The sequence below is a fragment of the Eurypyga helias genome, unplaced genomic scaffold (assembly GCF_000690775.1).
Source record: "Eurypyga helias isolate BGI_N326 unplaced genomic scaffold, ASM69077v1 scaffold8778, whole genome shotgun sequence".
Lineage (NCBI taxonomy): Eukaryota > Metazoa > Chordata > Aves > Eurypygiformes > Eurypygidae > Eurypyga > Eurypyga helias.
The window spans coordinates 33,852-41,929 of NW_010267538.1; positions in this window are offsets into that span (position 1 = coordinate 33,852).

Below are 8,078 nucleotides of genomic sequence, written 5' to 3' on the forward strand. Positions count from 1 at the left end.
ATATGCAGAAGTGGAGACATTAGCAACATGTAAGGGCCAGAAAAATGGAAAAGAAATGCCAGAAATGTTTCATATTGGCCCCAAATGAATAACAGCCTCAAATGAAGTGGTTAAGGCTTGTTGCATATGGTAAAAGTACAGGCTAAGCCAAGCAGACGGTCTCAGGCTAGCAGCACAGAAGAAATTATCTCCCTAGAGCAAAAAAGGCATCTGTTTATGTATCTCGGTTATGAAAATGCCCTTGTTGGATGTTAGCAGTGCTAGGCTCTCTCTGGGCAGGTCACTTACCTCCTCCCAGTTCCAGAGAAGCCCTGTAAAACACTCCTCCCCCAGTACATGATGCATCTACCCATCCCGAGCAGTCATCCCCACTCTTCCCAGGAGTGCAGAGCTCCCTGAGCTGGCTCGCTAGGCACAACCCTCCCCGTGCCTGGGAAATCCTGCTACAGAAAAACTTGGCTGCTGGTAGTAGCAACACTGGAAGACATCCATGTGCTCCCCTGAAGAGTCACCTGCACAGAGTCGCTCTGCGGGGACAGGCTACATTAAAAATGACTTTAATGGCAATGCCAGCTACAATAATTCCCTTTTGATGCCCCTGGTGCTCACTCACCCCAGAGTCTGGCTCCTGCTGACACAGCCTTTTCTGGCACCAGGAGGGGAATGCTGAGCACCTGGAGCTGAGTAGTCTTCAATAAAACCCAGCAAAACCATGTTGCTGCTTAGAAAAACCACCAAGAAGAAAACCTAACTGGAGGGGGTTCCCTGCTTGGCACACCGATGAAGAGGTAGGAGTGAGCAGCTAGAGTAGGGATGGGCCTTGATGCTGAATGTTAGCCTGAAATTATGGCCAGTGCTTCCACACTTCCAAAGGGAGGGAGACAAGGGTGACCATGTCTCAGATGGACAACAGTGGGAGTGAGATGGGAGAGCAAACCAATGCACGCATGCACTGCCTGGCAGCACTGGTGTCTCCAGAAAGGCCTAGGGGCTCACAACTGATCTGCACAAGATATTCCGGAGACCACTGAAAGCGTTGAATTAGCAGACCAGTCATGGAAATGTGAATTCTCTCTTGTTGATGTTCACAGTTGCGTTTGCCTGGGAAAACGGGTGCTGGTGTCTTCCCTCCCACTGCAGTGGGAACCCGTTGTTGCCTTCTGTAGGACACGGATGATGCTGTGCTGGCCAGGCAAGAAAATGAAGCTGGTCCTAATGAGTGCTGAAGAGATTCAAGAACACTGGGAAGCATGACAGCTAGATAAACCTGGCATTTCAGCGTGCCCCTGAGGCAGCAGAGCCTCCTCTGCTGCTGGTCTGACCAGTCTGCTTTAGCTAGTTTGGGTTTCCTAATGTCTTGCAGGAGATATCAGTTTTGAGATTCAGTCTCTAATTAGGACCCTGTAGTGGTAAGATTGTTTCTTTTATAATCACGCAGTGGGAATTGGTACTTTATCCTCTGTACTCAAAGTTTTATTTCTTTCACCCTTGTTTTCTCTCCAAAGTCTGGAGTCTCCCAGTCCACTGGATGACAGCTGCAAAAGCCTTTGACATTCACTGGAAGGACATTTCAGCTCCTTTACATTTCCTGTTGACAAGCTCTTCTAGCGATATTTACTGCAACTAATGAATTAACTCATGGCTGGACCACTTGCTAGTCTTTTCCATCCAGCACTATCTTAAATCTTGATTAGCTGTTTTGGTTTTTAATTCTCATAGAACTGCTAAATGCAAACTGGCCTAGTGGTTCCTGGTTACACAGCGCAGCAGCCGTGGGCAGAACACAGGCATTAGGCATTTGGAGGGGCTCCGCCTCCCCAGCAGACAGCAAAACAGCGTATTGTCCAGAGGAAATAGTTCAGTGCACGGGGAAAGTTATTTGGATATCTGAAAAAGAGTGAGTCTTACTAATTTAAGACTATGTGAAAAATGATGCAATGCAGCACGCACCACATTTCACAAGCGTCTTGCACAAGTGATATTACACAAATGCACCTTTCTCCACATTTTTCTAGATCCTCTTTTCTTTTTCTAGCTACTGAGCTCATCCTTAGCAATGAACAGAAGTCCAGATTTTCAAATTAAAAGATCCGTATTTGAATTCCTACATAAAATTAGTCTGATTTGTATAGATTCTGCCCTCTCAAGTCCCATGATACTTACAGGGTCTGCAGGTGTTCAACCGATGCGACAGTCAGGTCATTTTTATTTTGGCAGCTAACCGCGGTTTTAAGCACGTGATTTTTAGCGATTTGACTTCCAACTCTCAAATTCTGGCCTGAAGGTAAGCAGAAAACTGGAATTTGTAGCCCAGAGCCCAGGAACACGCTAGTCATGTTGCCCAAGTTTGGGCTGAAATGCCAACACACACGGAGACTCTTCACTTGTCAGAAGACTTAAAGAAAACAGGAAGTTATTAATATCAGAGCCCGAACTGACTGGAGAGTCAAACAATATCAAAGAGAAGGTGTCTCCCCTTTTTCCTGTTTATGTCTTGCTGTTTTAGAAGCCGGGGAAGACAAAGAGTCAGGGAGTTTCTCAATTTGGCGCTACAAGGCAGAGAAATCAAAGCGGCAGACTGTACATCATCGCAGTGAAGATACAGCATCTCTCTCCTCAAGACTTTAAAGCTTTTGCTGCACTTTTAAACAAATAGACAACCCATTTTGAAATGATGGGGTGGAATGTGACAAAACAGTGCAGTGCAACGGCATGCGGGAGTTTAAACATAGCGAGCAATAAATGAGGCCACAGGGGTGGGTAATAGGCTGGCTTGGTATAATTACCTTAGGAAAACATTGGAACTAAAGAACTTTCTCCTGAGAAAGCATCATTTGATTTTTAATTAACACAGGTCATTAGGACTGCAGTTCCATGTTGCGTTTGTGTGACGGTTTATCAAGCAGGATCAAATTGCTGGGAGGAAGGTCTAGGGTAAATAAAAACACTGTACGTACTGGCTTACCACTACACAGCGTAGAGATGAGCAAAACTCGCTGGACTCACGGCCCAGCCTCATCACCCCAGCGCTTAGCCCTCTGTTTTCACTGCTGCCGAACACAGTGTTTTCTTTCAAACAAGGACAACTTGAAAAACTGTCTTTTTCTAAAAGGGAACCAGACACAGTCCCTCCTGGAAAGGCGAGCCTGAGCAGGGAGCCCTAGACTGACAGCAGCCGGTGAGAGCAAAAAAGGAGAACCAACCTGTCGGGATGCAGGTTTGTTGGCTGCTGGAGCTCTTCTGCATTCCATCAGCTACCATGGAGGCAATGGGGCCAAGGAGCTGCTTCCCAGCTCTGAAATTCTCTGAGCATTTCACAAGAGACCCACATTGGGCCCAGGAAAACTGTCACTGGACAGGAAGTTAAAGGCAAAAGCCAAGACTATGTGTTTTGACTTAAAATTGGGCAGTTGATACTTCCTAATGCAACTTGACTTTTCTTTAAAAAACAAAACACAAAATGCTTAACACTGGCATTAGGTACATCAATTCCCTTGGAAAGGTTTCCATTGCCCTGGGGAAGCAGGAGTTGTGAGGACTCATTGCTAGGCTCTTTCACTCTTTCAGAGTTATTTGGAAGTTTGGGCCTGTTTCTTTTTTCCCATCTTGTCTTGCTAAGCCACTCACAGCTTTGTGAAATAAATTCCTAGAAGCAGGTCACCCCCCAAGAGACCTACACTTCTCAATTTACACCAGAAAAACACTGTACCTGAACAAGAGAAAAAAAAAAAAATAGAGGTGCATCATCTTTTCTGTCCCTGATAAGGTTTCAGCTGCAAACGCAGGGTCTTCTCTCCACTGGGGTTGCAGATATCAAATAAGACGGTCATGGATTTCATCACTGCCTCAAGGAAATCTGCTGCAAATGATTTGCAGGGTCCACCACCTCTGACAAGATTTGTATCTAGAGAACTGATGTAAGCAGTGTATTCCTCATGGGAAGGCACAGCTCTCCCCCAAAACGGCATCTTTTCTCCCACTCAGGCCATTTTGGGAGGTATTGAGTAAAGAGAGATACAGCAAGCAGCTGCAAGGCTCCCAGCCAGGCACTTTTGTGATCACAGCCACAGTCGTTAGTAGAATCTCTCATCTCTCGTCGTCCCAGACTTCATTGCTACAGGGGGAGAAAATCGTGTTGTCTCTTACCAAGAGGGCACAGGGGCACCGGATGACCAAACAGCTAGCCCCATGGCGGGCAGATGCAGTTGTGTGTTACATCTGAGTCAGTCTAACAGCTTCTTAGGTTTAGAGGTTTAGATGAGGAGGTTTAGATTAGATATCAGGAAGAAATTCTTCCCGGAGAGGGTGGTGAGGCACTGGAACAGGTTGCCCAGAGAAGCTGTGGATGCCCCATCCCTGGGAGTGTTCAAGGCCAGGCTGGATGAGGCTTTGAGCAACCTGGTCTAGTGGAAGGTGTCCCTGCCCATGGCAGGGGGGTTGGAACTGGATGATCTTTAAGGTCCCTTCCAACCCAAACCATTCTGTGATTCTATGATTCTTGCTCTAGATGTGGATGGGCTCCTCTCTGGTGCCATACTCCCAATCCTGCCTTTGCACTTTGCTGACTCCCAGCCTGAGGATAGCATTGCAGAGATCCAAACCACCAACTCTGTCCCTCCAGCAAGCTCCTGTTTCACGCTGCAGCCCTTCCCTGAAGCCTAGTCCATCAAGGAGCTGAGCTGCTCCCCAGCTCCTTGCTCAGCACACACCCTCCTCTCCTGCACATGGCGAGCACAGTGCGGAAGGAAGGAATAACCACTCACCTTGGCCTCACCCAGGCACCAAGCGGGATGCAAGAGCCAGGAAACAGTCCCCTCTTGCAATATACCCTGCGATCAGCCCCAGCCAGCCACTCCTCACTGCTAAGGGTCTGTAAATCCAAGGATTTACCTGCCCTCACAGTCCTAGCAGGTATCCCAGCAATGCACCTGAGCTCATAGATGAGGAGGAGGAGGAGGAAGGGAGGAAGAACAGTTTCAGATGGAGTGGAATGAGGCAGAACAGTGGTTACTAGGAAGAGAAAATTAATGATATAAAAATAGATATGAATAGCTTCTGTGCTTTAAACAAGAAATGTGAAATGAAGCAGAGTGAAGGGAAAGCGTTCTGCAGGGTGAATTAGATTTGCAGCAGAACATCAGTTCCCTCTATAGCTCAGGACAAACACTGCTTTACATTTGGAAGTCAGCTACACTGAGTGCTCCGAAGGATTCCCTTTGCTGCCTAAGAGTAGAGTCTAAAGGTAATGCAGAGGGGATCTCTTCAGGGCCAGGTACAGTTCTCTCTCATACCATACCGAGTGCCTCGCAGGCTCTGGAGTACCAATCTCACATGCCTTGGGGGTGTGGAAGTGCTGTTCTTCCTTGGAGAAGGAGGGGCAAAAGGCAGAGGGGATGGGAGCAGCTTACCCCAGGGAGTCAGTGGCAAGGTGGAAACCTGGACATAGATCATCTAAGTCCCAAGCTAGCACCTGAACTTCCAGACACACCCTTTTCTCCCCCAAAACGTGAGAAAAGAAGAAACAAAAGCAAAGCCATACCACAGTGGTTTAAATCATTTGAGAGTCCTGGCTGCAACCTCCCACACAGCAATTACTGCACAATCCTGGCTGGTTTCACCACTACCACCCTACCTTTCCCCTCTCAGGTTTTCTGTTGCATCTTGACATAAACTGGGAGCTGCCTGAGGCAGTGGCTGCTTAACCTTCCCCATTACTTTGCATGTGGTATGCAGCATCATGGGGTATCTTGTGGTTTTTGACTGAATTGAGTTTTTGACTCTGAGAGTCAAATTATTTAATGCCACTTGTGTCTGCCCTGTGAAGCCCCTCCATCCCTGTGAGCAGCTAAGAGAAGCAATACATGTGAGCAGGACCCATCCGTGCACACCACTCAGGTTTTACCATCTCTGCAAATTCTGGGACTTTTGATGTTAGGGAGATTGTTTAGGTTGCAGGCAATAGCTCTGGAGGGTGACAGGAATTTGGCTCGTGAGTCAAAATAAGCCTAAAAGACCTGCATGCAGCAGAGATTGCTTTACAGGAACGAGGCACTGCAAATGAATTGTTTACGAAAACTCTGATACCCAAACTGCTGCTGTGAAGGATTTATCCGACAGAGATCTGAGTACGTGTTCCTGCTGCACTGCTGACTATTCCTATGCATCCTCTCTCCTTGCCCTCCAAGGCTCTGCTCTGAACAAAGTGATATATACTGTTCCTGAGGAATCTTTGGGAGAGAATCTAGAGGGTAAAGATTGGCTTTAAAGCAGATCTTCAAACATCTGTTTGTACTTAGGGAGCAAATATTTAGCACACTACAGCACATAGCTGCCTGTAGCTTCAAGGCAAACGCAAATGCTAAGAGGCATTAGACACTGATAAACATAAACAAGGTGATAGCCTGGAGGAGCTTATCGGTTAGGTGGTAATGGGTGGGGAAAGGCTCATTGCATATTTAAGGCCTGGTGTTTTTCCCACTGATTTTTTCCTGTGTTAGTAACGGGCCAGGGAGAGGAACACTCTTATGCGTTTTAGCCTGGCAATATTACTCAGATCAGCGTCAGCCCTGGCTCGCTCCTGCTGGCTGTGGCACCAGGGTGCAAGGGCAGTCTCTGGCTAGCCCCGCTCCGAGTCGGCAGAGGAAGGAGACAGCCACTGATGGCAGCTCCAGTTCGGACAGCAGTGCCACCTACTACAGCCGTTACTCCCGTAGCAGAATGGGGACTACAGCTGAAGGGTAAGGGGCAACATCCTTGGCTCAGAGGCCTTGTTCGTTGGCCGTACAGGAGCATCGGGGCAGCCTCTGGCCTTAGATTATGGTTTGGTTGGAAAGCAGATGAGCAGGTGAAGACATTATCACCAGCTGTTGCTTGGTACCACTCTACCACCAAAGGCTAAAGTGGAGCTGGGACACTAGAAGGACACTTGTACTGTTGTCCGACAGAGACGTATCATGATTAAGCTGATCGAAGTTGGTGTTTTATTCCCCCACACTCCTTCTAGGTAAACAAGGAGATCATTTGGCTGGTTGAAGTCCCTGAATCATCTCTCATTAGGATCAGACAACTGCCAGCTGTGGTTCAAAAAGGGGGCAGAAACATGGGGCAGAAGTAAGGACATGAGGCATGGCAGCAGTGCTGGTCTTGCTGGGCATAAACCATTACGGACAACATCTCAGTGTCTCTAGTTCACAGTCTTCTGTCCCATCCAATTCCACCTCCTTGGAGACTTCAACTAAAATGCCATGTGGAGCGTCTCTGCCCTGGACAGATGTTGTCCTCTGCCAGCTCCGCTGCAGGGAGAGTAATCTTTGCCAGCAGAGCAGTAACAAGCAGCTGGGTGGGTCAGCTCTTCAATCACTCTGCCATCGTTTGCTAGAGCCCATTTGTCAGAGCCCTAAATCACAACACAAACATTAAAAATCAGCCTGAAATGGATATGCCTAGACCACAAAGCCTGCAAAATTCTCTGAAAACATGCCGTCTAGCCCAATAAATAGTGCCTTCCCCAGGAGAGCTAATTTTGGTTCTCCAAGCAAAACAGTGTCAACAAGAAAAGCACTTTTACACTGATATTTTTGGCAGTATGGAAACAACCCTGTATATTACAAGGTATTTACTACACAGGTGGAAGTTTCTAATGCAGACCTGCATTCAGTTCTGCGTTTCTGGAGGTGAAGAGGGCGTTTTAGTCATGTTGAGCTAATGCAACTAAGCCAACAGGAATTAAAGCTATTCCTTTCTACCTGTTCAGACATGGTGAAAGAGAGGAGCCACTTTAAATCAAAGCGTCCAGATTCAGGGAGGTGCTCCAGCTAGAAATCAGAAGGCAGTTTACAGATACTTTGATAACTTGAGCTTTTATCATTCCACAGGCTCCTAAGATCACTTGGTGAGGGCTGAGTGAGTTTCCTCATATGGTATTTGAAGGCAAAGTCAATCTACATTTGCTTCCCAACTGGCAAGCCCAGGCAGCTACAGTGTGTTATAAAAACAGATTAAACACAAATTTTGCAGCGCTACTGTCTGAAAAGATACAATCGGTTCTATCGTTAGGAGCTTAGGAGTTAGGATTTTAA